The sequence below is a fragment of the Eschrichtius robustus genome, chromosome 6, assembly GCF_028021215.1.
Source record: "Eschrichtius robustus isolate mEscRob2 chromosome 6, mEscRob2.pri, whole genome shotgun sequence".
In the NCBI taxonomy this organism is placed as follows: Eukaryota; Metazoa; Chordata; class Mammalia; order Artiodactyla; family Eschrichtiidae; genus Eschrichtius; species Eschrichtius robustus.
Window position 1 is genome coordinate 115734146 of NC_090829.1, and position 11968 is coordinate 115746113.

Below are 11968 nucleotides of genomic sequence, written 5' to 3' on the forward strand. Positions count from 1 at the left end.
CTTTAATTCTACTAGGTCCTTGTTAAATGTTTCTTGTATTTTCTCCATTCTAGTTCCAAGATTTTGGATCATCTTTACTATCTTTACTCTGAATTTTTATTCAGGTAGACTGCCTATTTCCTCTTCATTTGTTTGGTCTAGTGGGTTTTTACCTTGTTCCTTCATCTACTGTGTATTTCTCTGTCTTCTCATTTTGCTTAACTTACTGTGTTTGGGGTCTCCTTTTCACAGGCTGCAGGTTCGTAGTTCCTGGTTGTTTTTTTTTTTTTGGTGTCTGCCCCCAGTGGGTAAGGTTGGTTCAGTGGCTTGTGTAGGCTTCCTGGTGGAGGGGACTGGCGCCTGTGTACTGGTGGATGTGGCTGCATCTTGTCTTTCTGGTGGGCAGAACCATGTCTGGTGGTGTGTTTTGGGGTGTCTGTGAACTTATTATGGTTTTAGGCAGCCTCTCTGCTAATGGGTTGGGTTCTGTTCCTGTCTTGCTAGTTGTTTGGCATGGGGTGTGCAGCACTGGAGTTTGCTGTTCGTTGAGTGGAGCTCAGTCTTATCATTGAGACGGAGATCTCTGGGAGAGCTCTCGCCGATTGATATTACGTGGGGCTGTGGGGTCTCTGGTGGTCCAGTGTCCTGTACTTGGCTCTCCCACCTCAGAGGCTCAGGTCTGACAGCCAGCCAGAGCACCAAGACCCTTTTGGGAAGTCTGAGGTCTTCTGCCAGTGTTCAGTAGGTGTTCTGTAGGAGTTGTTCCACATATAGATGTATTTTTGATGTATCTGTGGGGAGGAAGGTGATCTCCACGTCTTACTCCTCTGCCATCTTGAAGGTCCTACCAAGAAATTTATTTAAAAGAGCTTTGTATATTGCTTGGCAAATAGTAAGCTATAACAATTCACTTAGCTAATGAACTGATAAGATTCTGGTAGGTAGTCTCTAAAGACAGACCCCAAAGCACCCAGCCTCCTAATACTCATGCCCTTGTTTAGTTCCCTTCCCTTGAATCTGGGCTGACTCTTGTGATTCACTTGTAATAAATAATATGTGACAGAAAGAATACTGTCTGATTTCTGATGCTAGGTCATAAGAAATCTCATAGTTTCTGTCTCAGTCTCTCGGAACACTTGCTCCAGGGAAGGCTAGCTTCCTGAGAGTGCCATGTTCTGTGGCTACCCATCTAGCCATGCAAGGAGGTGGCATGGAGAGAAAGATGCCTAGGCGGCCCTAAGTTGTCCCATCTCAGGCAGACGACACATCTGGGATTGAAGAAGATATCTTGCATTTCCAGTTGAGCCCTCAAAAGAATCCAGACCCTGTCAACATCTGACTGCAGCCTCATGGGAAACTTACAGAACCAATAAAGGTGATAGTAAGTTGTTGCTTCAAACCACTGTTTGTCATGGTTATTTATGCAACAGTAGACAACCTGGATGGAGTTCTAAGCAAGTTACTAAATTGAGTTTTCATTGAGGATTTCCTTACTGTCCCAATTGGGTTATATCCTTTCCCCAGTTCCTAGAGGTCTTTGAAGTTGGTTGATATAAAGGTTTTCTGTGATGTAGCCTATGGGTCTCTCATTTGGTTTATGTAACCTTATTCTTCATTGGGACCTACTCCAGTTCCTTGATCGTCTGTGATAAATGCCTATGTCTATGCACAGTCAAAACCTAAATGAAATCTGACACACACGCAGGGTGGTTGGAGTTACTTTGTCCTCCCCTGGCTCCCACTTATTATAGAAAGACCTGCTCGTTTAAGTGTTTTCAAGCTACACGTTCCCATATTTGGAAGTTATTACATGTTGATAGTTGTCTTCGCTGACATTCACTAGCCTTGATATGCCAAGGAATTTTAAATGGAACTGAGAATCAAAGGCAACACAGTTATGCAGACCCTAGAACATGAAATAACACTCCAGTTACTTAAAGAAATGGAATGAATGCAGCCCTACTAAAATATGAAGGCTTTCCAGCCCCAGATCCTATTATCTCCAGTGATACTCCAGTTGTCTGTCTTTTAAAAGTGCGGATGCAATCCAGTTAGGAAAACGTCACAGCTCTCCTGTAAAAACAACATGCTCCACGTCACAGTAATAAAGATTTCCTCCATCAGTGAACATTGTTGTCTTTGGTCTCTGGGACTGAGAAGTTTCCCCCCACATCTCACAATCAGTTTGTTTGACAAGTGGGCTGATCTCAGCCACAACAGCAGCAAATATCTTCTTTAACTTTGGTAACTTGCCAAAATTAAATAAAGGAAGTGATCCAAGAGGAGCAATAAACAACAGAGCTGCTAGGATGCTAGTTGAACAGCCTAGCTTGGCGTCTGTGTCCAGCAGAGCGCCTGCATGTACTATTGTCAACAGCTTATTGATGATAAATGACAGAGAGGTCATTATTTCCCTGAATGCAATTGCAAAACCTCCTCATTCTTATAAGCACAGTCATGCCTGACAGACATTTAAAGGTGCTTGTGACTGCCTAGGAACATGAAGGCTGCAGCTCCAAGCTTCATGGGCAGAAATGCGCTCTGAAGGAAACGAGAATTATCTGAAAACCCAAGACTTCAAAACTTCTGACAGTGCAATAAGAGGCACAGAATTCATAAAAATGTAGGACCCCCAAACTAAGGGGGTATTGTTTAATAGGTTCCTTTACAGGAAAATCATTAGCTGCACAAGACTATAAATCTAGCTAAGTTAGAGATCCATACATCTCATAATAAAGGAATTGTTTTGCCTTGATTTTTTTTTCCCCATTAAATGTCTTTAGATCAGTCCTTATAAAATACAGCCATGGTATGTGCATGCTTGGAGGAACTGAAGGAAATGAGTCAACAAATAACCATAGAACTAGAAGGGACTCCAGAATTTTACTGGTTTCAGTCTATTATTTTAGATTTTTCTCCATGACACCAGCCCAGAGACTGAGAGCTGCACAAAGCGTCGCAGCTCATCTGTGGCAGGACCTGACCAGAATTTCCTGCTTCTGCGTCCTTTACTCAACGCATTGCTCCTTCAAGCTGCTGGATACACCACAGATGCTATTCTATTAAAAACAGGCTACTTTCGATTAAGTTCTTCTTTATGTGGCTAAAGTCCTAGCACTGATGGTGATGAGAGAGGAAGAGGGGGAGGAAGGGTTCACTGTTCTACATTCGTTGAGCTTTAGGGAAAGTAGGGCAAGCAGTAAACGTGTGACCAAGAGAAATTTTCTGACGTTCGAATAAAGATCTTAAATATTAGGGATTATTGACGAGGGATCTTATAGAATCTTAAAGTTAAAAGAGAATTCAACTATTCCGCGTTTCAAGGAACAAAAGAACAAGCCTTATAAACATAGCCCAAAGAGGCCTTTAAAATCAGACCATATCTTTACTTTTAGGTTTCATTTTGAAGCTCCCTGCCCCCCACCCCCCTTCCATCTCAAAGACTATGTTTCCAGTCATACGTCATTTCTCCCTATTCCCTGTTTGTTCCTCTTTTATTCTTCCTAACGAATTCTTTGTTGTTGTTGTTGTTTTTTTCAATACGGCAATGTTCTCAGCTAAATATTTGCTTTCCCAGATTGCCTCCTTGCTGACAGGCATGGAGAGAGGAGAGAAAGCTTGAACGGGAACAAATGTGGTACATCCAGGCTGAGATGTAGCTTAAGTCATAGGAGAAGGGAGGAAGGGTCCTAGCGAAGCTCTATCCTTCCAGGTAAAAGAGGATGGCTGGTATGGACATTTTATCTTTCTCCTTCATCTTGACTAAAGAATGTGTGTGATAGCTGGAGCTGCAGCAGCCACCTTGCAACCATGAAGGAAGGGCATAATTGATTCCCTGAACCATGTGCAGCAACAACCTATTGTGAGCATTCTTGTTATGCCAGAAAAGCCAACTTTTTTGTTTAAAATACTGTTATTAGGTTTTCTATTACTTTCAGTGGAGAGCATTCTAAACTAATGCACTCTCTCAAGGTGCCATTGTTATTTGTCCATGTGTTTTCTTTTTTTAATACTGGCCATTTTGAAATGAATGTCTCCTCTCTCCTTGTGTGAAATGTGTTATTCTACTTTTAAGAAAATAATTAACTATAGCCTTTCCTGTTGATCTTTCCCTCAAATCCTCCTGGAGTTATTAATTCCACACCTTTAGGTGTCCTCATAGCTATTTGTACCCACAGTCACTAGATATTCTTTACACGTTAGTGATAACTCTGTATATAACCTGTATGTTCCCATTCAGTTTCCATAGACTCTGAGATTGTATTAGCATTAATAATCATTTGTTACCTCAGTTCCCTTCACATTCATGTTCCTGCAGAGACAGGAAATTCCTGCAAAGACAACCCACCCATTTCTCAAATATTGTGGATGCCACATGTATGAAAGGATGAATACCTGCCTCCAGGTGGAGCTGCCCCAGCCTCAGGCCTCTACTGCTGACCTTTTCTATCTGCTGGGCATTTGTTGCATCTGATGAGTTTCTTAGCTCCTGTTTTACCTGCCACAAATTCTCCCTCCTCTTGGGAGAATGAGGTCCTGCTCTGGGTACAAAAGTCCAAAAGTCCAGGGTAGCCCAAAGCTGCAAAACCACCAATGTGTCAGAATCGCGTGATGCTTCCAACTGAAAGCAGCAGTATCCACTTTAGTGTCTCACATTTCTCTCGGCTGCAGCTCAGATCCAATCCCGTGGTCCTGCAGGAGGCCAGATGCCAATACAGCCCAGTTTCTCCTCCATGGCCCTCCTCTCTCTTCTCTTTTTCCCTGTGACTGCAGCACAAATCTCTTCTCCTCTTCCTTTACTACTTCTAAAGAATGCATACATTTTGGCTACCTGGCACAGCGGTCATGGACCACATATTTTACACACAGGCAGGCTCCCAGGCTGATGTCAGCTGACAGCCTGCTGTTACCTATGCTTTTTTTTTCTACAAGGTTTTAAGTTCTTCTGGGCCTTGGAGCTTTTAGGTTTCTTTATCTGTTTGTTTGTTTTTGTTTATTTTTCTTTTTTTATCCCTGCACAACATCTGACATACAGTGGGTCCTTGAATAATGTTTAATGAGTTAATGAGGCAAAAAAATGCTAAATGACAATGTCCAAACCTGTCCAGCTAGACAGTGGCAGAGCCAGAACTAGAAGAAATTTCTTTGATTTCTAATCCTGTACTTACTCATTCCTTTGGATGATCTTAATGAGAGCTTGGAGCATGCGGAAAATAGAACTAATAACACTGTTAGCGGTGGGGGGGGGTTTCTTCAAGAAAAAAACATATCTCTTGCTTGAAATTAAATCTAGAACTTATAGTTTGACAGACAAAATGGAAATTATCATTTCCTATAGATGATTTGTGGCCTGCCTCAGAGTCCTAGCAGGGCACGTGCTTTGAAAGCCCTGGGTAACCCTAGAAAGCACAGTGGAGGTCAGCTCTGCTTCTATTTGAGAATTTACAAGGTCCAAAGATGGTCACTGGTCCACTAGTTGTATGGGAGGAAAAAACAAATAAACAAACATGTGTCAGATTAGTGCATGTGAAAAACAATCTCTCATATGTATACAAGCAACACCCCCCCCCATACACACATATATTGCTTCATATAAACATATCTCAGCAAACTCATAAAATACAGCAAAGGGAACTCATAGAAGCAAAAAGACAACAATCAATACTCGAGTTGCCCTGGTAACTGGTGAAGGGGTAGAAAAGCTACTGCCAAGCGATTCATATGATAGCAACAGTCTTCATGAGAGACCTGCGGTAGCACCGTTAACCATCTGGCTTTAAAAACAGTAGAGCGGAGTATTGCCAGGGCATTACGTTATTTTATGCATGCTTCACTCTAACCCCCAAATCCAGGCTTCTGACTCAAACTGATACAGATTCAGTTTTCTTTTAAGACAAAAGTTACATAGGATGTATTAAGGTAAGGGAGACAGGAATTTTTTTCTTTTTCTATTACCTATACTTTTAAAATGAGATTTGTATCAGCTGGCTCAGGGTACCATAGCAAAATACCACAGACCAGTGTGAATTAAATAACAGAAATTTATTTCCTCACAGTTCTGGAGGCTGGAAGTCCCAGGTCAAGGTGCTGGCAGATTTGGTCCCTCGGGAGAGCTCTCTTCCTGGCTTGCAGACAACCACCTTCCTGATGCATCCTCACACGGCCTTTCCTCTGTGGCATGTGGAAAGAGAGCTCTTCCTCTTATTATAAGGCCAACAATCATATCAGATGAGACCGCCACCCAAATGACCTTCTTTAACCTCAGTTACCTCCTCAAATGTCCTATCTGTCTCCAAATACAGTCACATAGGGGGTTAAGACTTCACCATGGCAATTCGGGGTGAGAATTCAGTCTCTAGCTTAAAATTCATGTCCTTCTCAAATGTAAAATGCACTCATTACACCCCAACATCCCCCAAAGTCTTAACTCAGCGCAGATAGTCTAATGTCCAATGTCTCATCTAAATAGCATCAAAATCAGGTATGGGTGAGACTCAAGGTGTGTTTCATTGAGGCAACATTCCTCTCCAGCTGTGAACCTGTGGAACTAGCCAAGTTATGTGCTTCTGAAGTATAATAGTGGAACAGGGGTAAGAGGGAAATTCTCATTCCAAAGGGGAGAAATGGGAAAGAAGCAAGGGCGACAGGCCTCAATCTAGTCCAAAATTTAGCAGAGCAAATCCCTTTAGATCTTAAGGCTAAAAACGGTCCTCTTTGCTCTGATGCTCTCCCCTCCAGGCCCACTGGGGTGGCAACATCACCCCATGGCTCTGCAGGGCAGTCGTCTCTTTGGATTTGTGGGGTAACCTCCCCACCTCATGCAGCTCTCTGTGAGGGTCCCCCTCATGCAGTTATTTGTGGCAGCCTCTTTTCCACTGAAAGGAGAAAACAGCCTTCCCCCCTGGGTCTCTGGTGGGAGTGGCAGCCCTCACGATCTCTGAATTGACTTTGGGGGTCATTCTTCCTTTTTCTTGAAGATTAACACATGTTCACAGCCTTCCTTCATTCAGCCCTATTTTCTCTGTTTCCTTTGGTCCAGTGTCGCATCTCCGTTCTGCCCTCTACTGAGGTGGCTGATTAAAATCATGCTTTGCACTCATACTAACCTCTTTATCAAATAATTGTTCAGATACACCCTCAGCATTCTCTTCAGAACAAGCTTTCTCATTTTTAGTAATAATGGATAGGCTGAGAATTTTCCAAATCTTCAAGTCCTGGTTCCTTGTTGCTTAACAATTTCTTCTTTAATTCATCTCTCCCCTTTCACATTTTACTATAACCAGTCAGGATGAAGTAGGCTACTCCTTCAACACTTTGCTTAGAAATCTCCTCAGCTATATATCTAATCCATTGCTTGCAAGCTCTACTTTCCGCAAAACACTTGGACTTGCACACAGTTCAGCCAATTTCTTTCCCATTTTGTAACAAGGATTGCCTTTCCTCAAGTTTCTGATAACCTCTTCCTCCTTTCCATCTAAGATCTCACAAGAATGGTCTTGAATATCCATATTTCCACCAACATTCTACTCATGATTATTTATTTATTGTCTAAGGAGATGGAAGCTTTCTCTCCAGTTCTTTTCTCCTTCTGAGATCTCATCGGAATGACCTTTAACGTTCATATTTCTATCAACACCCCCTTCACCACAATCTTGGATTTTTCTAGCCTGCACCTCAAAACTCTTCCAGATTCTACCCATTTCTCAGTTCTGAAGGCACCTCCACATTTGTACGTACTTGTTACTGCGGCCCTCCATTTCTCAGTATCAAAATCTGTTCTAGTCAGCTTGGGCTTCCATAACAAATGCCACAGGCAGGGTGGCTTAAACAACAGAAATGAATCTTCTCACAGTTCTGGAGGCTGGAAGTCTCATATCAAGGTCCAGCAGTGTTGGTTTCCAGGAAGAAATCTCTACCTGGCTTGCAGACAACCTCCTGCATGCTGTTTCCACCTGGCCTTTCCCCTGTGGCATGCTTCTCTCCTATTCTTTTTATAGGACCACCAGTCCTATTGACTTACAGCCCCATCCTTTTGACCTCATTTAAATTTAATATCTCCTGAAGGTCCTATTTCCAAATACGGTCACTTTTGGACTTAGGGCTTCAACATATGATTTTGGAGGTGGGGAGCGAAGAGGGGGTGGCACGATTCAGTTCCTAGCAAGACTGTATACAACATAAAACTTTTTCTAAATCACAAACTTGATGAAAAGGAAACAAATATTTCTTGGGCTTAGTAAATTGATATGAATGGACATAAATAGCATGACTAAATAGCTATTCAGAGTATTCTAACTAGATACCATTATTAGCCACAATGAGGTACAAACCTCATTCAACTGGTAGCTTTAATAATTCTTTTTCTAGCTATAAAGTAAATATGGTGTGAATTTCTTTGTAGGAGTGAGAAAATTATAAACCTGGTAATGCAGTTGAGATTTACTCTGAAACTATGGCTAATTACCTACAGTTTAGAGATGATTAAAACCTAAAAACCTGTGCTTTCTTACCTCTAGGGCTGTCCTTTTAGACTGATTATACACTTTTTTTCTCCCATAGACAAGGCAACTGAGATGGTTACATTGTTCTCTTATATGTACTATGATTAATATCTACAGAGTAATGACAACAGTTTTGTGATTGACTTTGTAGAAAAAAAAATGGATTTAACCATGTAGAGTCCAAGGGTGAGTATATTCACTGAGCCAGAGTCTATGTTATATTTTGCTTCAAATGTAATATGTAGTAGCAGTTTTCTTCTACCAAGTGTACCTACATTTATAACATGCCTCCAGCATGTACTTCAGTGGCTTCACTTAAAAAATGATAGAAAAAACTGCTTAAAATAACCACATGGACTTGCATTGTCTGGCCTCTACATTGCCCTCTAACCACACCTCAAACCAGACTCATCCTTGTGTTCTCTGATACTAACATCATCATACTATAGCCAAATGGGAACGATATGACAACTTTTAAAACAAGATAGTTCAATAAGAGCTCAATAAATGAACTATTTACAAATATGTGAGTAAGAGAGATTGAAACCACACCCTAAAAGTGCTACTATCCTTAGGACCAAAGGGATTGTGAGATAGGAGTGCTTTTTAAAACTGGGAAGATGGATCCTTTTGGAAAAGACTTGAAAGAAACCGTGACCTTTAGTGAAAGGCATCGCCTGAGGCAACCCCACAAGGAGGGAGCCAGAGGAATGGGTATCTTGACTTCTTTATGCTCCCTTCCGTTGTTTTTTCTTTTTGGTTAGGTCTCCCCACTGACCAAAAACTAAAAAACTACAAGCCAGAGATAAGGGACTCCATTGTTATAAACTATTCAGGTCAGCTCCTGGGGCAGAAAGCTAAATGGTAAAGAGTATTTTGGAGGGATAAATAGAAATATCCAGCAAATAGGGTATCTCTATACTGTGTTTGTCATGATCTCTCCTGAGAAATGGTATCAGCATATGTCATTCCTTCTCCTTGAGTAACTCTTCTATTCACTTTGCTAATTCCTATTTATACTTTGGATATTAGCTTAGAAAGTCACTTCTTTAGTTAACCCTTCTTCAGTTCTTCATTAGTCAGGATATGTCAGGTTATGCTGTGATAATAAATAACACCAAAACCCCAATGGCTTAATACAACAAAGGTTTATCTCCTACTTAACAAGGTCAGCTTCGTGGTCATGCAACATATGCAGTCACACGGGTCCTCATGCCCAGGAGGACCAATGTCTGGTTTAAGACTCTGCTGTAATCCTTTTGATATTCTTGATAAGGTTTTTTTTGAATTGTGGTAAAATATACATAACTTGGATTCTTTAATTCTGCCTTTTTTTTTTTGGCTGCGCTGCTCAGTTTGTGGGATCTTAGTCCCCCAACTAGGGATTGAACCCGGGCCCCAGCAGTGAGAGTGCTGAGTCCTGAGTCCTAACCACTGGACCAGCGAGGAATTCCCTGAATTTTGCCATTTTTAAGTGTGTAGTTCAATGGCATTCAGTACATTCACATTTGCATTAGGCCCTACAAATTGTGTAACTGGTCCTGCTCACTAACGGCAGATGCCCATCGTGGGAACATATTCCGTCTACTCATGGAGAAGTCCAGGCCTATGGGAAATCCACAATCTTGTAACTGAACCCCCAGAAATACATGCTTCCTCCACTGCCGTGGCAGGAGAAGAATCCTCCAAGTCAGGCCCACGTGCTCTTCTCCACATTGGCTGGGAAGTGATAAATGTCATTTCCTACTCACTGGAGTTTGTCATATAACCCAGTTTAACTGTAAGGCAGCTAGGAAATTGAGGCAGCTCTACCACAACCCATGATTACATCAAATTCCCCAATTAGAAGGTCCCTTAGTATCATATGCCTTTCCTTCATCACTGGTTTGAAGCTGATATTTTACCAGTACGTAAGTTGCAAGTACAGGGTCTATTTTTGCCTTGAGCACCTTAGTCAGGGCCTGGCACCTCATATTGCTGTATTAGTCAGGGTTTTCCAGAGAAACAGAAACCATAGGATATATAATAGATAATATCGATATAGATATATGGATAGAGATATAAGAGATTTATTATAGAAATTGGCTCACCCAGTTATGGAAGCCAAGAGGTGCCATAATCTGCTATCTGCAAGCTGGAGAAACAGGAATGCTGGTGGTAAAATTCAATATGAGTCAGAACGCCTGAGAATCTAGAGGCCAACGGTGTAGTTCCAGTTTAAGTTGGAAGTCTGAGAACCAGAAGTACAAATAAACAAGGAAAGGAGAAAATTATGCCTCACCTCAAGCAGAGAAAACAGATCTCCCCCTCTCTACCTTTGGTTCTGTTCAGGCCCTCTGTAGATTGGATGATAGTGTTGACTTAAAAAAACATGCACAGCATGAGAGTTGTGAGTTAAGTTTTCTGGGGGGCAAAATGAGGACTATGGCCTGGGAGGCAGCATCTCAGATAGCTCTGGGGAACTGCTCCAAAGAGGTAGGGGGGAAGGTCTAATATATATGATTTTGGTGAAGAGGGAGTACATGCAACCAAGCACACGTTTTTTGCAGAAGATTTCTGCTAGTCTCATGGTTACTGCTAGTCACAAGGAGCAGACGTCACCATGAAGGATTTTAGTGCTTTTCTAGATATGAAGGGGTACAAGAACTGGGCTCGTAAAATCAGCTGCTGAAAATATCTTACTATCTGAAGACCTGTTCTGCCAGTTTTCCCCAGAGCACAGAGTGCCTCATTTCTGCTCTCCACCTGAACTCCTTCCAGGGGGTGTTGAAAGTCAGCAGGTGCAGCAGCAGATGATTTAATCCTTGTAGAGGTAGACGGCAAGTGCCGATGGCAAGTGCCAATGACAAGTGCCAATTTGTAGTTGACAATACCCACTCACAGTGGTGAGGGCAATCTTCGTTACTCAGTCTACTGATTCAAATGCTAACCTCATCCGGAAACACCCTCAGAGACACACCCAAAAATGGTGTTTTACTAGCTATCTGGGCATCCCTTATTGCAGTCAAGTTGACAAATAAATTAACCATCACAATTACACAACAAATATAACTGAATTAATGAATGAATTAGAAACTCCCACAATGGTTTATTCCAGTGGCTCTCGATGTCACTGGTCTCAGGATGCTTTATCCCTGTTCTATCCAGTAGATGGCCACAAGCCACATCCACTGTTTATATTGAAATTAAATAAAATTTAAAAATTCAGTTTCTCAATCACACTAACACAATTCAAGAGCTCAATAGCTACATGTGACTATATTGGACACAACACATTGGACACAACAAATACAGAACATTTTCATTACTGCAGAAGGTCTTATTGGAAATAGCTGCTTTACACTCAAAAGATTAGATAACTCAAAAAATTTTGTTTATGTGGGTTATAACTACAGAGACTTACTGTATTCAAAATTTAATTAATTAATAAAATATGTTAATATATTTTGAAATAACAATAGTAAACACTTTACATAACATATATTTGT